We start from the raw sequence: 20,873 nt of genomic DNA on the forward strand, positions 1-20,873 counted from the left end.
GTTGATGGATGACACGTGTATGCATATGTAACAAACCTGCATGTTCTGCACGTGAATCCCAGAACTCAAAGTATAATAATAAAAAAAGAAGTCCTGGAACTAGCTCCTAGGTTTGATAGTTGCTAGCTGAGTAAACTTTAGTGAATTATTTAACCTCTCGTACTTTTAGTTCCTACATGTGCAAGATAGTAGTGCTCATAATAATGGACTTGGTAGCTCTGAGCAAATTGCTAATACCTTCAGAGTAGAAGTTGCATCTCATGCATTTTTGTGTCCCTAGCAGCCAGTCCATAGTCAGTGTTCCTAAGTGAGTGTGTGCTGTGTTCATACATGACAGAATAAACAAATAATCTTCATCTTGGTGCTGTGGTCCTTCCTAAAACAAAGTTCCAGACTTCCTCAGTCTGGCATCTCCTGTTGGCTCCCAATTCCTGATTTACCCTGACATGTAAAGGTGAATCAGTATTGCTAAAAGTTTTTGGAGGTGGGTTCCATCTCACCAGGTAGTACGGAGAAGTGAAGACTTGATCTGATATTTTCTGTTTGTTTAATTTTTCCTCCTGCATTATCCCCTACTTTAAAAATAAGCAAAGCTCAAATTATCATCATAAAAATTCAATTCTGCTCTGATGGATAGCTTTTTTTCTTTTGCATTAAAGAGTCAGCCACCACTAAAACCTCTAAGGCAATCTTCCGGGCAAATGCTGATGGTTGTACCGAAATACATGAGCAAACAGGCTCAGAGATGGGCTGATAGTTTCCTTACTAGAGCCACATTGCATTATGAGTTGGCAGAAAGTTAGGTCAGATACGGCCAACACCTGGAAAAGTCACAGAAGCATCCAAATACTGTTGTAAATGGCAGAAAACCAAAGTCTGGAACTGAATTCCCCCCATACTATGCACTCCAACAACGCACAGTTGGAGAAGGAGACAGAAGCCCTCATTAAGCTTCTGAGTGCATCCTCGGGAAACATGGCACCAGTGTAGCATCAAGACAGATGAAAATCCATGTCTCCTAAGCTGGCGTGTCCATGCAATTACCTTAATGCGTCCCAGATTTGAACCCATCATTGATGTTCCCATTAGTTACTGGACTGATTCCACTAGTGCCACCAAAGCACCATTCTCCAAGTCAAATGGCAGTGTCAAATCTCCACCAGCAGGCCTTGGAGTGTGTCCAGCTTTCAGATGTTGAGGCAAATCTAATCAAATGATAGCACTTTGGGGAAATGGTTTGCCAGTAGAATGGATGAAAAGGCAATTCTACAAGATTTTATGATAATCTACAGAGGGTAAAAAGGACAGAGAGTGATAGAGCAAGATATTGCAACTCCAGCAAATACTTACTGAGCCACTGCATGTGTCTGTCATTGTTCTCAGTGATACTTGGCTTCAACACATGACAGTGCACAACCTTTGCCTTCAAAGAGACTGCAACATAGAAAGGAACTTCTATAGAAGGTGGAGAGGAAAGACCACTTAAGAACTCTGAGGTTAAGAGAACTAGATGAGAATCACAGCTCTGACTCTTACTTGCTTATGCTATGAGGCAAATTATTTAAACTTCTAAGCATCTGCTTCCTCCTCTATGTAATAATAATAATAAAAATACTCTTTAGTAGACAGAAAAGGGAAAACCTGTTTGCTGTCTGGATTAAAAATAAAACTGGGTTAAGCAAACTCCAAATGGATGAGTAGAGTAAATATATAGTAATCAAGAGTGCACATCCTGCACATGTACTCCAGAACTTAAAATAAAAGAGTACAGAAGAAAGTTTTTTTCCAACATGATTCCAAAAAAACATAAACCACAAGGTGAAAATGTTATGACAACATTGCAATTAAGGGTTTCAATTTAATAAGAGTCAACAAAGAAAAATTGGCAGATAAGTAATTAAAAAAGGTATTGACTAAGCAGATGACAGATTGAGATAAGACATGGGCAAAATTGGACATCCATCAAGGTACAAATACCTAGAATTCACTAGAAATGTACACGTATTAACAAGAAAAATACAGAAAACTCAATAGAAAGCAGATAAAATATGTGAACAAACTACTCTCAGACGGAGAAACCTCGGTGGCAGTAAGTATTGAAAGAACACTCAAATTTATTTGTAATTAGAAGAAGTCAATTAAAACAATGAGACATCACTTGAAATGCATCATATTGTCAAAAATTAGAAAACTGGGTCATGCTACATGTAGGAGAGTATGTAAGAAAACAGGATCCTCATGCACCATTGGGGGGGTGGAAGGTTTATTTAGCTATTCTGCAACTGCTTAGTCAAATAAAGCACAACTGTACATGGTGACCCAGCAATTTCACTCCTAGGTGTACTTCCCAGAGAAATTCTCATATAGGACCCTAAAGGGGTATATTCACTTCAATGTTGTTTCTGCTAGTGGAATTGGAAGTTATCCACCCTCCTCCACTGAAAAGGGTGAATGGACACAATGAAACAGTGCACAGATATTAGAATCTATTAGAATATTACACTCATTATATTAGCTATCAGAATATTACATGCACCAACATGGAGATATCTTTTTTTTTTTTTTTTTTTGAGATGGAGTTTTGCTCTTGTTGCCCAGAGTGGAGTGCAATGGCGTGATCTCGGCTCACTGCAACCTCTGCCTCCCAGGTTCAAGAGATTCTCCTGCCTCAGCCTCCCAAGTAGCTGGAATTATAGGTGCCCACCACCATACCTGGCTAATTTTTTGTATTTTTAGTAGAGATGGGGTTTCACCATGTTGGCAAGGCTGGTCTCAAACTACTAACCTCAGGTCATCCATCCACCTTGGCCTCCCAAAGTGTTAGGATTACAGGCATGAGCCACCACACCCAGCCAACATGGAGATAGCTTAAAGGCATAGGGCTGAAGACAAGAGAAACAGAATGATATCTACAATTAAATGTCTTTCATGTAAACCCATATGAAACAACAGTACCTTCTTTTAATGATGACCTGAAACTCAAGAACACAAACATGTTGTGATGGTTACATACCCATTTTATTTTTGTATCTCTAGAACCTAACACGATGGTTGGTGCCCGATAAATATTTGCTGAGCAAATCCATAATTCAATGCAGAGAACAAAGATAGGGGACATTCAAAGAGATTCGAAACCGTTGAGTGGATGTGACAGCAGACATCATTTGCAAATAAGATGTGTTTCTCAGAACAGGGGACAGATCCAGTTGATGGGGAAGGTCTGCACCTTCGGCTCCATATCTTTTGACTTTGAGGTACAAATAATGAGCCAGTAGTCCACCTAAGTCTAGTACTCAGGAGGAATTTAGATTTGGGTCTCAGCTGCCAATAGATGATAGTTTCAGAAGTAAAAGGAAGAGAATAAAGTAGCAGGTAGAGGGGCAATGGGACCAATGGTAATGCTGGCATGATATTGAAACAGTACAAGAAGGGAATGATGTGTGGTTAAAGGACATAAGAACTGATCAGTAGAGGGGGAAAGATTATTTAATCTTCTCTGTGGATGGAGGGGTGAGTTGAAGTGATATGAGAGGGATACAGTAGTAACCTCTTACTACTGTATATAGAGGCAAAACCCCTAAATAACCCAAGCCATTTGTTCAAACTGCTTGCCCTATTGTTTAACTATTGAGGAGGAAAATTAAAATTGGCATATTTGGGAAAAGAAAGGGAGAATGAGCAGGAAGGTCAGAAACCAAATTAAAAATAAGAATAACAAACTCTATCCCCAAATCCATAGATGGAATTATCTAGAGTTTGCTTCTGAGGCCGGATAAATCCCCAAACAACTTTAATTTAAAACATCCTGAGAACTGCTGTTCTTACGTTATTCCCTAGGTTCCAATCTGCTATCAGCCAGAATCAGAAAGGTACCCAAGATGAAGATAAATTTAAGATTTACTATTATTGAGCCCAGTTCTCCTGTTCTAGCACCACAGGGTGCAATAAATGTTTCTCCTAAAGTAGCAAAAAGAGAAAAAAAGAAACTCTTCCACCTGTGCTCTTGTAGGAGACCCCACATTTCAGAAAGCCTCAGCAAAATGCATAGCTTTGCTCCCAGGCAGGTTTATCCCACATGTCATATTGGCCACGTCAAAGAACTGCACCTCTCTGAAACTTAGAATTCATGCCTACTAAATATTCCTAACATGCTATCTGCTGGATTTAAGATTATTATTAAGGTGGTCATCCCAATAATTTAGCCACAAAAAGGTTTGAAGAAAAGAGATGTTTTGCTAGAGATGTTATGAGGAAAGAATATAGAGTGCTTAGGAACTGATTTGATTTGGGGGGAATGTTGTGATCTCAAATTCAAAAGTGTGTGAAGGAGAATAATATTTTAATGACAGAAAGTATGACAGACTGAAGGAAGAGGAAAAGAACTCATTGTTATTTAGGAAATGGGTTGATGGCAGATGTCCCCTTGTTATAGTCAGACAAACAGAAAGATTCCTGCTTTGCCCAAATTCATGTGAATTGAAGCATTTGTAGAATTTTATGAACTATCATCAAATAATAGGAAACTATGAAGAGGCACACATATCAGTTCCTGTCTACATGAGAGAAGCTTTACAATCATTGTTGTAAAACTAATTCTAGACTTATAATGAGTGGGCTAGGAAGATGAAGTCATCTTGCTTCAAATTTCAGCCATAGTCTGTATGGGGATGTGAGACAGAAATACTACCTAAGAGTGTTTCTGAGCATCAGGTAATAAAAAGCTCTAATGTCACATCGTAGTTTCACTGTAGCTAAAAAATGGACATCACTGGGTGGATGGCCCTCTAATGGGCTGTATCTTTGAAGCACTGGGGGATCCAGGAATTAAACTGTAAAGAGGAAGATGAACAGTCACTTATGCGAACTGGTGTTGTCATGCCCCTCACTACAAACCATTGATACGCCCAGTACTGCAAACCACTACTATACTTGAGGAGAGAGAATCAATAAAGATGATACTGTGATTAGAAAAAAAATTTTTTTTTACTTTTGTTCCCGGCTTGGTTTTTTTCTGAGAATTTTAAGTTGTCCATGAGATTAATGTGTATGTATGCATGCAACGTATTTCGTGTGGTTTTGGTACAAAGGTCACTCGCTGAACATCAGGGACAAGAAGAGACAAAGCTGTACTTCAGCTGACAGAAGAGGAATGCAGTTTGAAGGTAAAAGCACACAACAGACTCTGGTTTCATTTATACCCACTAATACCATCTTTGAGTAACTTTCTGCTGAGGTCTACATGGGCCTGTAAATTAGTCAAGTGGGGATCGTAGGATAAAATCCTATAGGTAGAGGATGGAGAGTAAAAATAGACACTATGAAGGTTGATGACAGGCCTGACTGTACTGGCGCAGATTTAGGAAAGGCCAGTAAAGAGAAAAGGGGTGTGGCCCAACCCACAGCATTTATCTACTGAGGTCAGCACAGAAGTAGCACAATTGAGAAAAGCAGGGATTCCAAAGGTCCCCGTGGGAATCGGGAGTGGCAGAGTAGATGGGATTCAAGGGGAGCTTGTAGGCCCCAATAGGAGCATGCTGACTTGGGGGGAAAAATCTCCACAGATGGCAATTCAGGAGGAGATGTGAAAGGTCTCCTGTTTTACCAGAACACCAGAGGGTGAGATGACTTTTGAGTATATATGTTAGGGGGAAAGGATAAAGACACTGATGGTTGATTCATTCCCTTTTAGTGCAACGTACACTGGAACATTTTTTTTTTAGACGGAGTCTTGCTCTGTAGCCCAGGCTGGAGTGCAGTGGCAGGATCTCGGCTCACTGCAACCTCCGCCTCCTGGGTTCAAGCAATTCTCCTGCCTCAGCCTCCCAACTAGCTGGGATAACAGGTGCCCGCCACCTCACCCGGCTAATTTTTGTATTTTTATTAGAGACGGGGTTTCACCATGTTGGCCAGGCTAGTCTCAAACTCTTCACTTCATGATCTACCCACCTTGGCCTTCCAAAGTGCTGGGATTACAAGTGTGAGCCGCTGTACCCAGCCCACACTTGAACATTCTTGAATGATACATCCTGAGACCTTTGGAATTTTCCCAGTTTAAAACTACTCTCATCACTTCCATAGATGTATTGTAGATATTAGCAACCTCATCTGGATGTTTCAAACGTTAAATAAGATGATGTATTAGGTAAAGACATGGCAGTTTGAACAGGCTCACTCATCAGGGACCGCTTCCATATGTTAGCCCCACTGCAAGCAATTTTTAGAATAGTTTACCAAAAACATTATAAATTTTGAGTGATTGTAGGCTTTCAAGGCTGATTACAGTATTAATTAAGGTAGGCTCGGTTATGTTATGGTGACAACTCCCCCATTTCAATGACTGCACACAACACACGATTTTCTTGTTCATGCAAAGTTTGCTGCAGGATAGTTGCTCCAGAGTGGCTCTCTTCCATAGGTAGACTCAGTGGTCTAAGCTACTTTGATCTGTTCATCCTGTAATCTCAATACAGGTCTCTTCCATAACCGCTAGCTAGAGGAAAGGAGAGAGGGGATGTCACACTGGTGATTAAATGCTTTGAGCAGGAAGGACAGACATACATTTCTTTCTGTTCTTAATCAATTGGCCAGAGGAATTCAGACCAACTACAAAGGGAATAGGTAGTCTTCTGTGTGTCTGGCAAAAGAACAGAATATTGGAGAGCAGAGTAATCCATAATCTCTCTATCAAATCCATAAACAGGCTAAACCAAGGTAATGTTTAGCCCATCAATGAAAACAGTATACACTGCTTGTTCTTCGGACTCCTAAAAGGTGAAAGCTATGTTCATTTCTATCCTTGAATCCTTCCCAAGCATTTGTGCAGAGCTGTGTATTGAGAGTGTCAAGTTTCTAGCCACTGCAGGCAGTAACTGGATAAGAAGATAACGAGGAATACTGAAATTGAGATGCAATTGATCTAATGATATTTAACAAATCTCTACATCTTGAGATAGATAAATGCATAAATAAGTTATTTGGATACATAAATAGGGTAAATAAATATAGGAATAAATAGTTTTTGACCTGAGATTTTAGTGAGTCAAACTGATACTAATAATTCAAAACACAGAATCACAGATTTTATACTATTAGGAGGAATTTTTTCACTGTCAAAATTTCCCAAAACAAACTGGGTGGCCTTGAAAAATAGCACGTGGTCCACCGTTAAAGTAGCCACATAGATTCTATGACAACTCAACAGGAAGCTGCCAATGAAAATCAAATTTTAGGTCGGCAGCAATATGGCAGAAAGGAGGGGCAGGGAGATGGACCATAACGCTAGGTGTCTTTAGAGTATATTCCGGAAATACTTCTGTAAAAGCTCATACCACGCAAATGTTTCAAAGCAAAAAGTTCATAAAACCTTAAATTACCTCATCTTTATTATTTGTTCTACATTATACAAGAATTCAGCTGTTAAAGCAGAAATGAATTTAAGATAAATATGCATTGGTATAAATTGTTTTTCTTCTTAGGAATTCTAAGCACTTGGCATATTTCCAATAAGATACACTAGGTTAACACACCATTGATATATATTTAAGAAACTTTTATGTACCATCACCGTATTTAAGATCCTTCCGTTCTTGTTCGTATGTGGAGAGATGAGGGAGTAACTTCCATATGCTGAGAACGCCAACTGAATTAATGATTCTGAAATCATATAAACTACTGCCATATTACAATTTGAGTAAGACAAAATCCAAAGCAGTTTAGGTAACATAAAATACTGAATAATCATGAAAATTAGTGGATTGTGAAATGAATGACCACCTACCGTCACCGATGAAGCTGGCCCAAGACTCTCCACTTTATTAAAGAAGGCATAAAGTATATGAGAGTGAAAGAATTTACAATGCCTGAAGCTCAAAACACACCCGCTGAATTGTTTTCTTGCTGCTGTTTGCAAACTATTACAACAGAACATTATCTATTTTACTGGTAATTTGAGTTTTTGCATCAAATAAATCCCTACATTGCTTCCTGCCCAGCTTTGCCCTTTCATCATTTAAATCATGCAGCTTGGATTTGGACTGACTCATAATCTGAAGCTCCTGGATATTTAAATCTTATCACTGATGTCACGTTAGGTTTCCAGACAGTTGGCTAAATTAATTCTATTCACCTCATTCTCCATCTCTCCAACTGAATCAGTGTGGTATCTGTGGAGAAGAATCTCCTGCACCATACTGTGCTCATTTTCCAAATAGTACTGAGCTAAAAAGCAACTAGTTATATGCTATGCTCTGGTGGATGTCAGATAATATGAAAAAATTCTAATATTACAAGTCCAGAATATAGGATACCATGTAAACCTATTAAATACTGAATGAAAGCATGAATACCTACTCTTCAATGGGGGTGAGGGTTCACCAGGTTAATTGTCTCAGTAAGATTGCTTTCAGCCATGAGCAACAGAATGCTCATCCAAGAGTATTGAACAATAGCACATTTAATTATCTCATGTGAAAGAAACTTTCAAATAGTTAGAAGGGGGTGATAAGCTTTGGGTCCACACAGCAGAATGCTGGGTCGATTTCTCTCTCATTTTCCTTCTTTCATAATGCAAGATGTCTGCAGAAGCTTCCAATACCATATCCTTACAGCAATGATTCAAGTGGGAAGAAATAAGAGGGTGGGAAAAAGGGTTCTTCTTCCCTGTTTCCCTTCTAGAAGGAAGCCCACGCCAATATCCTCTCACATCTCGTTGATCAGAACTGCACCTATGACTACCCATAGGGCATGGTGGACTGGGAACATATCTACTATTTTCAACCACTGAAGGCACCATCCCCAGTAAGAAAGATGGGGGACAAGATGGCTGCTGAGGTGGAACCAACAGTGTCCAACACAACAGGTACCTGCTTTCAAACATAAGGGAAGTCACAGGGATCAAAGCCTTAATTGCCCTAGTGATGTCAGTGAAAACTACATTCTTCATGTTATTTTCCTTATGGAGACACAGATGTGGGGAAGGTGATGTCATTTTTCTTATCTTTCTAGAAATCTAGTGGACCATGGTATCCATGAACTGAGATCATTTATCAGAGCAGTTATGGCTTCTTAGCTATATTTTAAAAATGGATTGCCAGAAAGAAACCCTGTTAGAGAATAACTTTTTAAATGAGTTCACTGAGCACCAACAGCACTGACCCCTCCCCACCAAGAAAAGAGATACAAAGCTTAAAATCAAAAGAGAAAATCATATTCATAAAATAGTACCAAAATCAACGTACAGAGGAGATAGCGCGTATGAACAGGAGAGGGGCTGAAGAAGAAAATGGTGTTTTGTGGTCATATAATCAAGGCAATAAAGAAAGTAGAGTGAAAATAAAGTTTTCTGAGAGGAAGAAGGAAGCTTTTGGAGCAAAGGAGTTAGGCCCTGAGAGATCAACGGGGAACATATGCCATGTCAGCCTCAGGCCCACCCATAGGAAAGAAGCAGATGTGAATGTCACCTAAAAGGCAAACTGGATTAGAATCCTTCACATGCATCAGGAGGGAGACAGTTACCATCCACTCCAAAGAGCAGCAGCCTGTGTCATTGCCTCCCTATGTGGGGCAGACAGACTAGGATCCCGTGATTGGCCCCTGTAATTTCTGCCCCTTGGTATTCCTACCCTGTGTGATCCTCTCTCCTGGAGTGTGGGTGGGACCCATGACTTGCTTCTGGCCAACTGAAAATGGCAAAGGTGAAAAGATTTTGCAGAGGCAATTAGGTTCCCCATCAGTTGGTTTTGAAAGCAAATGGGAGACTACCCTGAGCGGTCCTGACTTAACTGGATAAAAGCCTTTGAAAGAAACGCTGGCCCTCTTTGAATGAAAGACTCTCCTTGTTGTCTTCATAAAGTAAGTGGCCATAGAGAAGACCATATTGCCTGGAACTATAGGTGGCCTCCGGAAACTGTGAGCAGCCTCCTAGCCATGGCCAGTAAAAAGCTGCCCCCCTGACCCCATCATACAGCCACCAAGAAATCAATTCTGCCAACAACCCAAATTAGTGTGAAGGGGATTGCTCCCCAAGTTTAGCCTCCAGATGAAGCACAGCCAAGCCAAAATCTTGATTACAGTCTTGTAAGACCCTAAGCAGAGGACGCAGTTAAGCTATGCTCAGACTCCTGACCTACAGAGACTATATGATTAAACACAATGTGTTGTTTCAAGCTGCTAAGTTTGTGTAATTTGTTTTACAGCAACAGAAGACTAATACATTATGTTTACTCCCCTGGTATCTCCCCTCTACCATTAACATCTTATTTTTACACTGAAGATCTTTTCGTTACTACCAAATACTTTGCATGTTTCCCCAAAACAAGCAAGTCATTATTTTAATAGTTAAAATATAGGCTGGAGAGCAGATACTTGTGAAGAGTAGCAGAGAGGACAGAGCCTTAGCTAGTAATAAGAGCTAGGGCCAGCCGTGGTGGCTCACACCTGTAATCTCAGTGCTTTGGGAGGCCAAAGTGGGAGGATCACTTGAGGACAGAAGTTTAAGACCAGCCTGGGCAACATAGCAAGATCTCATCTGTACAAAGAATTACAAACATTAGTCGGGCATGGTGGTTGCATGGCTGTAGTCCCAACTACTAGGGAGGCTGAGGCAGGAGGATTGCTTGAACCCAGGAGTTCAAAGTTGCAGTGAGCTGTGATCGTGCCACTGCACTCCAGCCTGAGCAACAGACTGAGACTCTGTATCTGAAAAATAATACTAGTACTAGAAATAGTAATAGCTAACATCTGTTGAGCATTTGCTATATACTTTGAGCATTTATACTACTCTTTTTTTTTTTTTTCTTTTTTTTTGAGATGGAGTCTTGCTCTGTCGCCCAGGCTGGAGTGCAGTGGTGCGATCTCGGTTCACTGTAAGCTCTGCCTCCCGGGTTCACGTCATTCTCCTGCCTCAGCCTCCTGAGTAGCTGGGACTACAGGCGCCCGCCACCACGCCCGGCTAATTTTTTTGTATTTTTAGTAGAGATGGGGTTTCACCGTGTTAGCCAGGATGGTCTCAATCTCCTGAATCTCCTGACCTCGTGATCTGCCTGCCTCGGCCTCCCAAAGTGCTGGGATTAGAGGCGTGAGCCACCACGCCCAGCCTGTACTATTGTAATTTTTATATACATATTTGAATTCACTAAAATAAGGCTGGTACCTCTAGCTTCATTTGTACAGATAAAGAAACTTGGATAGAAAGAGTTTGAGAAACTTGTCTAAGTTTACTCAACTAGAAATTTGTAAAGCTAATTTGTTTGAGTTTAGGTACTATGCCCCCAGAGCCTGTATTCTTAGCCACCAAGACTTATTCCTTCTCAGTACAAATATATGGTCAAGCATATATATATATATACAAATATATGGTCAAGCATAAGCCACACCTAATAAAGATATCACTCAATTAATCCCTAATTATATGTGCATCATTGATAAATTACTGTCAGGAATAGACCTCCATAGTTATTTTGCTCTGATGAACTATTGTAGAGCTGACTTAGCTTCCCTCTGCATGGCGTCTCACTCTCACTCCACACCCACTGAACGCTGCAGAATGGGCCAGTAGAATACAACTTAAGACATTATATTTTCAAAACTGCAGAATGCATGAACTAATGTCTGTGTATGAATCTGAGACTAGTTAGAGAATTCCATGCTATATGGAAAGAGCATAGATGCACTAGTTGAGTGTTGGTAAATTAGCCACCTAATGTCTCTGGAATTCAGACATATAATCTGTAAAATGGGAATAACAGTATCACAAGAGTGTTGTGAGCACCAAATGAAAAAATGTGGAAAAGAGATTTATAAAGTGTAACATTCTGCACCCATGGACATGGTTAGCTTATCATTATAGGAAGGAGCACACACTGCTTTCACCGTATTGCACAGCATAATTCTCAGGGAATGAAAATTGGAGGCCCTTAAGAAGGCTTCTTAGCATAATAATTTTATATTTAAGAATCAGTTGATAAATAAGAAGCGCGTACTGCTCTCCTGCCAAATACAGGAACGTTTCATCCCGGTCATAGTGCAGACACAATGTTGAAGTTAATATTTGGGGTTTGTTCCTTTGGGACGACTCTGCCATTTTTTGACTCGTTAGGTTTCAGGATGTGTTTCAAAGCGAGAAGAAAAATGATATTTGGAGGTGACTGTAACTACCTTTTCTGTTGCTGAGATTGTACGTGTTGTATCTATTTAACCCCTATAAAGGGGGCATGAAATAAAGGGATCATGGGTGTATCACGAGAGCCTTTTCCAAAAGGCAACATTTATTTTCAAGTGTTTGGATTGCCAAGACAAGGATTTCTCTCCAACGTACAATTCATCAACCTCCTTACTCACTGTAAAATCAATCTGTTCTGTTTGTATGACATAAACAACAAGTCATTTCTCAGGAATGAGGCAGACCATATGTGAAGGTGTTTCAGAAAAGCACAACAGGGAATACGCCAATCAAAGAAGCATCTGCATTTTATTTCAATGTCAAATCACATGTGTGTTATAAAAAGGAAAGTGTATCAGTTTTATTAAAGAACAACTTTCCTGTTGTGATGTGTATAGTTAACCCATACCTCGCCTAAGCAGTAGTCATGTCAGCCACATAAACAACTGGTCGAGAACACAAAAAGATCTCAGCCTGTGTGGTCAGCAATGTGCATTTTGCAAATATCTTGGCATATGCCTATTCCCTACCTTTGTAGCCAGGAGGAGACTTGCCACAGAGGTAAATCCATCATATGCATTTTCCCCAAAATCAGCTCTCTCGTCAATGCATTGATAAATATCAAAGCAGCTTGAAACTGATAGAAACAGGAAACTATGAAAAGACTAGCAGAGTTCTAGGGAGAATTTACTTTTTATGATTGGGACTGAATTGAAATGGAAAGGAAGTGGGTTCTAGTGTCATTTCCACTTCTTATTAGCTGGATGACCTAAGGCAAGTCACTTAGCTTCTATAGCTCTCAGCTTTATACTTGTATAAACTGACAGGGCTGAACTGAATAATCCCAAAACCCCTTTCTGCTCTACAAATATGTGATTCTCTGAGATTGTCTTGTTACTGAACCTTCTCCCCATTTAGGAGTTAGGTACCTCTGAAACTATGTTAACTTCTTTAAACCACTGGAGTGACGTCTACTGTTTTGAAACAGTCTTTAGTGCAATTTCCAGAGGTACTTATCACATAATCTGGCTTACTTCTTTGGAGAAATCACTGTACAAAGATTAAGTTACTGCATTAGGAAGCAGGGAAGCCAATTCACTCCACAAGGAATGGATTCTATAGCTCTGTTTACACAGGTAAATGAGTGGCTGTTTGCATAATTAACTGAATGGACATTGTAAACATTCTCCCTGAAGTCCTTTCACTCATAGAAAATAATAATAATTAAAGTTCCCAGTGGTCAGTATCTTTTTTGACCTGAAATGCATATATATGTATATATATACCATTTATCTCTATAGACTCATGTCTAACATACAATTTTTAGGATTCAACTGTTCATTTTGTTTTCTGTAGGACAGAACATACATGTGTCACCTATAAAGTATCAGTAGGGTTCCTATGGCTACTGGTTTCAAGTAGGCTAGAAATTATAAATGTTAATAAGGGGTAGTAGAGGAAGTATAACGAGCAAAATAGTGGCCTTGGCCATAGGGAGCATTAAACTGAAATCACTGCAGCTTAGTACCTGGGAGAGAAAAAGGAATCTCTATTTCTAAGCAATAGAATATAAAATTCCAGGAAAGGATTTGGGTGGCCTGGTTCAGATCACATGCCCATCCCTGGGCCAATCATAGTGGTCATAGGAACATAACCTATATCACGCCCAACCCCATGGAGTATGTGAGAGGTGAGGGGAGATCTGTTATCAGAAAAGAGGGGAAACAAAGGAACTTTTGGGAAAGAAACATGTCCGCCAAGAAGAAATGAGAGCCACCACAGACAACCAGACTCAGAACATCTAAAGTCAGCCTTAAATTTTGTACCACTGGCCTTTTCTCCAGAACTTTCTTCTGGAAATACCAATATTTCTTATTTTACCCTAACTTTTTGTATATTATTTCAACAAACATGTATTCAGTGCTTGCAATTTATAAGAGTATTGAGGAATATCTTGGGCATCTCATAGTATCTAACCCATAAGCAGAAGATAGTCAACCTCTCATACAGGAATATATCTCAAAGGAAAAACTGAAACACCTTGTGAATAGAGGTCTTGCAGCTGAGAAAAAAAAGGCAGTCATGATGCAGACCCTCCCAGGGACTATCCCAAAGACTGTCACCTAAGATTACCCGACCCTGCTGGCAGCTGACCAACTAGATTGAGATGTGTAGGAATGGGGATGTCATTTACACATTTAGGTGCAACTCAGCTGAGTATCTTTTTGGTTGAGAAAAAAAAGTAGGACAGTCTTAAAATTGTATTTCAGAAGCCATTTTTAAAAATTATTGGCAGCTACAAATGAAATAAACTTGCCTTTGATTAGCTAAGAGTCTTATACATCAAAAATATGTATTAGAACCTCCTGAAGCTTTCACAGTCTACCAAATTCACCAACATTGGCATATTCAAATGAGTGCTGGAGGAAATGGGAGGAGTGAGTTGGGGGTAGGAGATAGAGCATATCAGACAGAAAGAAAACACACATTTAAACTTGCTGTGCTGCAGCAAATGTTTCCTACCCAATGTCATATAATATCTTTGAAGCTGGGTAGTACAGTATTCTGTGTTAAGTGCATTTTATGGGGATTTGGAGAGGATTTAGGTAAAGGCTGCCCCAATAAATGATTTACCAGCTCTAATAAAACATCAAGGAAATTGTTCAGATTGTATCTCAAACGATTTAAAACAGACATTTATAGAGGTTTGAGCAGCCCCCATATCCTCAACCCCTGGTTTAAAAAGAAATGTGTATAGTGATTAATTATCCCCTATTACCCTTTTTTTTAATGGTAGTAGTTTCCAGAGAAGCGAGAGATTGGAAGTCAATAAATAGGTATAATAGCCAAGGGGGTTGGGAGAGAGAGAGAAGTGATCACATATTCCTCCTTCTATTCACTCATTCGGTAAGTATTTGCTGGTCATACTATGTACCAGGTACTCTAAGGCTAGGACCTGGAGACCCAGAAGTGACCAGAGAAGGGGGATTCCTGCCTACAGCTTCTGTTTAGTCAGAGGAAACACAAATGAACAAATCAATGAAATAAACAGAAAACATTATTTTAAATTGGGGTTAAGTACTTTCAAGGAAACCAACAAGGTGATGAAAAAGTAAATTGCCACAATAGAGGTGGGTCCCACTTTGCACAGAGAATCAGGAAAGGCTTCTCTGGGACATAAAGTGGATGCTGCAACCGCCAATCACATCGCTAGGAATAGGCAGAACATGCCAGATAAAGTGGAAAGGTGCTGATGTCATCAAGCATTCAGTGTGTCTGAAGAACAGAAGGAAAAGCAGATACAGAAAGTGAGAAATCATCTGAGTGACCTATGCCCTCTATTTTAACCCTTGGAAAATGTATTTCCTAAAAATGGATTATTAATAATGTTAATAATAATTGTCTTTATTTAAAAACCATTTGTTTTAGTTGCTGTAAGAATATCTTCTGCACTTTATCTCTCAACTTTCCCAATATCCATCAGATTCCAAAACACAGAAATTATTATTCTAGTTTGACACAGGAGAAGGCAGCCTTAGAGAGCTCAGACAAATTGTTCACGATTACACAGTAGCAGCAGAACTGGAATTCATACTCAGGTTCATCTATCTGCAGAGCCTACACCTTTTTGTTTCCTTTAACTTGTTTTGTTCAGCAAATATTTGAACCCTATGCTAGGAACTCTGCACACAGAAATGAATGAAGCAAAATGTTGTGGACTGTTTCTAAAGATGGCCACACAGTATCTTCCATCCCAACAGGCCCTTTTGCAATGTCACCTTTCTGCACCTGCATCAAGAGGGAAGTCTATTCCTTCTCTTGCTACCCCTGAGGCTTATTTTGACCAAAAGAAGAGTTTTCCATTATGTCTTGCCTGAATTTCCAGTCCTCAGAATTGTAAGCAAATAAAATGGTTGTTTCAAGAAACAAAGTCTTGAAAGTCGTTTGGTGATTTAGCATAACCAAAATGCATAAGGAGCTCAGCCTGGAGAAGGAAACAAGCATACAAATATATTTAAAATAATGCAAGTGTTCCCATGTTTACTGCAGCATTATTCACAATAGCCAAGATACACAAGCATCCTACATGTCCATTTATGGATGAATGGATAAAAAATACAGCATATAAACACAACTGAAATACTACTTAGCCATACAAGAGAAGAAAGTTCCGTTATTTGTGACAACACAGTTGAACATGAAGGACATTATGTTAAGTGAAATAAACTAGGCACCAAAAGAGAAGTATTGCATGATCTTATTTATATGTGGAATCTAAAAAGTTGAGCCTACAGAAGCAGAGAGTAGAAGGATGATTACCAGAGGCTGAGGAGTGGGGAGGTTGGAATGTTGTAGGTCAAAGGATACAAAATTTAAGTTGGGCAAGAAGAATAAGTGCAAGAGTTCTATGGTACCAGATGGTGACTACAATTAATAGCAATATATTGTATACTTGAAAATTACTAAGAGAGTGTTCCCATAAGAAAACATAATTATGAGAGGAAATGCATATGTTAAATACTTTGACTTAACAATTACAAAAAGTATACATAATTCAAAACATCATGTTATACACCATGAATATATACAATTTTACTTGTCAATTAGAAAATACATGATTTTTAAAAGTAGTGTGAGTGGCATCATGAGAGCGCAGCGGAGAAGCATTTAAGTCAGTGTTGCGCAGAGGTGGACAAACTTTTTTGGGAAAGACCCAAATAGTAAATATTTTAAGTTTTGTGGGCCACACCTTCTTTGTCTCAGGACGTAATTCTGCCATTGCAGAGGAAAACAGCCAAAGACAACATATAACCAAACGAATGTGTCTGAGTTCCAATTAAACTTTATTTACAAACACAGAGGGAGAACAGGATTTGCCCCCAGGAGCTGTAATTGCCAGCATCTGGCCTTCTTAGAGCATCAGAGGAAACCAATTGAAGGCATAGTGCCTGAGAGTAGCATCTTAAAGAATCAATCAGGAACTGAAGCTCTGTGGTCCTGGGAAACCCTTCAGCCTTTTAACTTAACACATAAGATAATAACCGTATTGTGACACTGCATATTCTGGACTCTGAAAGGTCATTCCCGAAGGGCAACAGGGAGCTCAGTCATTACAGAAGGCCTGGAAAACAGGGGAAATGGAAGAGCTGGGAGCCTGAGGGCTTAATGAAGCTTTTCCTCTAGCCCTAGTGAACCCCGAATAAGAATTAAGAACTTAGCATATGACTCAACAGAAGCTCCAGCTCTCTCATTGCATTAGTCTGTTCCCACGTTGCTACAAATATACTATCCAAGACTGGGTAATTTATAAAGGAAAGGGATTTAATTGACTCACAGTTCAGCATGGCCAGAGAGAAACTTACATTCAGGACAGAAGGAGAAGCAAATGCATCCTTCTTCACAGGGTGGCAAAAAGGAGAATGAATGAGTGCTCAGTGAAGGAGGAAGCCCCTTAGAAAACCACCAGATCTCGTGAGAACTAACTCACTATCAAGAGGACAGGAAGGGGGAAACTGCCCTCATGATTCAATTATCTCCAGCTGGTCCCTCCCACAACACATGGGGATTATGGGAACTACAATCAAGATGAGATTCGGGTGGGAACACAGCCAAACCATATCACTCATCTCCATACATCAAAGTAAGCACCTAAAACCTCTGTTCTGGAAATTATATCATTGAATCTAATCTAACAAGTATGTCACTACTCCCCTTAGAGACTATCACAGAGTTTCTGAAGAATAGGGAGCATGTCTTTTTCTTACTAGCAAATAGCATCTCTTGTACATGTTTTCTTTCTAGGAGAGCCATGTATGTTTCTTGTCTTTGAGCTCTTTAGCTTCCCTTCATGCCTGATACTTCTCAGTCACAGAGCTGCTTCTCTTAATCTGGAAAACAACTCACTCTTTAGCCTGAATACCATACTCTGGCAGCATCAGGAAAAGCACCGGTGAAAGCATTTAGAGTTCTAAGCTAAGACCAATGGTAGTTCTAAAAACTGTGACTGGGCACAGGAAATTTGAGCTGATACCATGTTTTCAGATGTTGGTTCCAGGATGGAAGAGTGAAAGCAAATTCTGAGAACCAAATCAGATAAATGCCCAGTGGAAAAAGAATTTCAGGAACAGATCTCAGGGTGGGCAGGGAGGCCATGGGTAGGTGCGCATGACTTTGACTAGGTACCATCTCTTCTTTCCAAGGTCACTCCTCGTGTCACATGACCACTGTCATTCCTCCTCACCACCATTGATGGACACCACCATCGCAAAATTCTGTACTCCTTACTTCTGAGAAGATCCACTGCTCACTCTTTTATGGTTTTTTTTTTAATGTTTATTATGAAATGGGAAAGGTTCCCTTGCCCCCTTGCAGGGCATGCTATGGGGGTGTGGCTCGCTTCTTCAGTGCCCCACTGCTCAAACCTCTAGGGAACCATATAGATGGGCAGGCTGTGGGGCTCTGACCCCATGACAGTGTCTGGGGGTGAATGTTTACAGCTGAAGCCCCAGTGGGCATGTGTTAGAGTGCTCTTTTAGTTTAGCTTCCATAGGCGGCTTGTGTTAACCAGCTCAATTAGGCCCTCTACTTTGTCTCAAGGACAGAGGGCTTTCTGTATCCCAGGTTCTTGCCTTGGTGTGCTGGAAGAATCGGATCAAACCTAGGTTTGGAGAATGAATGCAAGGTTTTATTGAGTGGAGGTAGCTCTCAGCAGCTGGGGGAAGCCAGAAAGGGATGGAGTGGAAAGGTTTTCCCCTGGCGTAAGGCAGCCCGGGCTCTCCTCCGACTGCCCCAGCCAAACTCCGTGCCATTCTGCCAGTCAGTGGCCTGCCAGCCTGTTGGTGCCTGTCAGTGTGTTCCTCTTGACATCCAGCCACCCATGTGTTCCTCTGCTGATGTGCTCCTCTCTAAGTCCAGCCACCTGTGTGTCTGCCTGCTAGGGTCTTGGCAGTTTTTATAGGCACAGGATGTTGGTATGGCAGGCTAGGGTGGAAATGTAACATTTGGGCAGGAAAACAAAAATTCCTGTCCTCACCTAGGTCCATGGGCACAGGCCTGGGGGTGGAGCCCTAGCCAGGGACCACACCCTTTCCCGCTTCTGTATCATTTAGAGGGACCATGCCCTTCCCTTCCCAGCACTTCTCTTCTATATCAGTTATATGTGTGTTCACAGAAACAGATACACCCATAAACACATCACCAAGTAGAGAGAGTAGTAATTATGACCTGCTTAGGTCTTAAGTGAACTAAGTGATCCAGCATGTGTCAACCCCAACTATCCCCCTAATTCCATCTCTGGACTCTGTCCACACCGATTTGTCACCATTTCTCTGTTACAATCTTCTCCCCAAGATTTGGCTCAAATTTATTTTGGGAACCACTCTCCATTCTCTAGTAAATTCAGCCATCAGCTTCTCTGTAAGCGCATGTTGCACTTTGAGCAATTTTTAAAAATACCATCATCAGATCACATTGATGTTTTTAAACATTAATATTCCTCATTGGACTATGAACTTTCTGCAGTCAGAGTACACATTCTATAGCCTACAATAGGAATGCAATCAATATTTGTTGAATAAACAAATAATAAAATAATAATTCTTGCTGGAGTCAATACGTTTAAATTTGAAAATGAAAAGCAAGGATATAGTGACTCACCAGACAGAAAATTGGTGTTCCTCCAGTTCCTCCAAGTAAGATATGTCCTGTGAATAATCTTCAGCTTCTCCAGTTCTCAAAACAGTTGATTTTTCTTTCACAGAATGATCCGTCAGGCTATCTCCCTTGTCAAATAAATTAACAAATACGGAAAAAATGAAGTATTTTATTAATAGGAGATTGAAAGTTCACCTAGTTTCAGTGACATTTTCCCCAGAATGACTTATAGAATCATTGATCATGAAGAAGCATCGTTAGGCATGGGTTTTGCATTGAAATTATTGTTTTATGCTCTAGATACTCTCCCTAAATTTTTATCTCTGTCGAGGCAGAGACTATGACATGTTCACTTTTGTCTTATTTCACATGGGACAGCTTATGTAAATGTTGTCAGAATGGAAAGACAAACATAATGATGGTCACAGTATTTGTACTGAATCAGGACTTTTGGATGCAAGTGAAATAAATGCAACTTGAGCTAGCTCTCAACAGAGTAATTTGAAGGGAGATTTGAACAACAAGTCTATGGAGAAGGAAAAGAGAAGGAAATTCTGCTGAATTTCAAGAACACAAGAATCGAGGACTTGAAGGCTCCCAGGACTCTCTTTGCCTCTGTTCTGTGCTCTGGCAGGTTACTTCATTGTAGCATTGTCACTAATGGCTCCTGAGTCCCCCAGCCTGTGATTCTCAACAGCATCCATTCAAGCATAGGAATTGCATGTTGTCTATGGAGCTCCTTCCTAGAACTTGAAAAATGATGTAACCTGTGATGATGGGTCCAGAAGGCAAACTGAGCCCTGTGGCTCAACTAAGGGTTCTTGGGGCCCTGCTATGGCAGGGAATTGGAAGGGGGAGCAGCTAACCTAGCAGGGCTCTTCCTTCCTCTCCCACCCTACAAGCTCGGTTTTTACCTGTTTTATTTATTGGGGTCTCCTGCTAAGCTTTTACTATAAATGGTACTGACATGGTTGGGATGTTTGTCCACTCCAAACATCATATTGAAATGTAATCCCCAGTGTTGAAGGTGGGGCACAGTGGGGAGGTGCTGGGATCAAGGTGG

General features: G+C 40.3%; 1 protein-coding gene across 1 annotated transcript in view; it reads right to left on the reverse strand.

Moving 5' to 3' along the window:
* Positions 1-20,873, reverse strand: part of LOC105546482 — a 659,409-nt gene that overhangs the window by 161,573 nt on the left and 476,963 nt on the right. The window lies entirely within an intron of this gene.

Source organism: Mandrillus leucophaeus, unplaced genomic scaffold (genome assembly GCF_000951045.1).
Source record: "Mandrillus leucophaeus isolate KB7577 unplaced genomic scaffold, Mleu.le_1.0 Scaffold36, whole genome shotgun sequence".
Classification (NCBI taxonomy): domain Eukaryota; kingdom Metazoa; phylum Chordata; class Mammalia; order Primates; family Cercopithecidae; genus Mandrillus; species Mandrillus leucophaeus.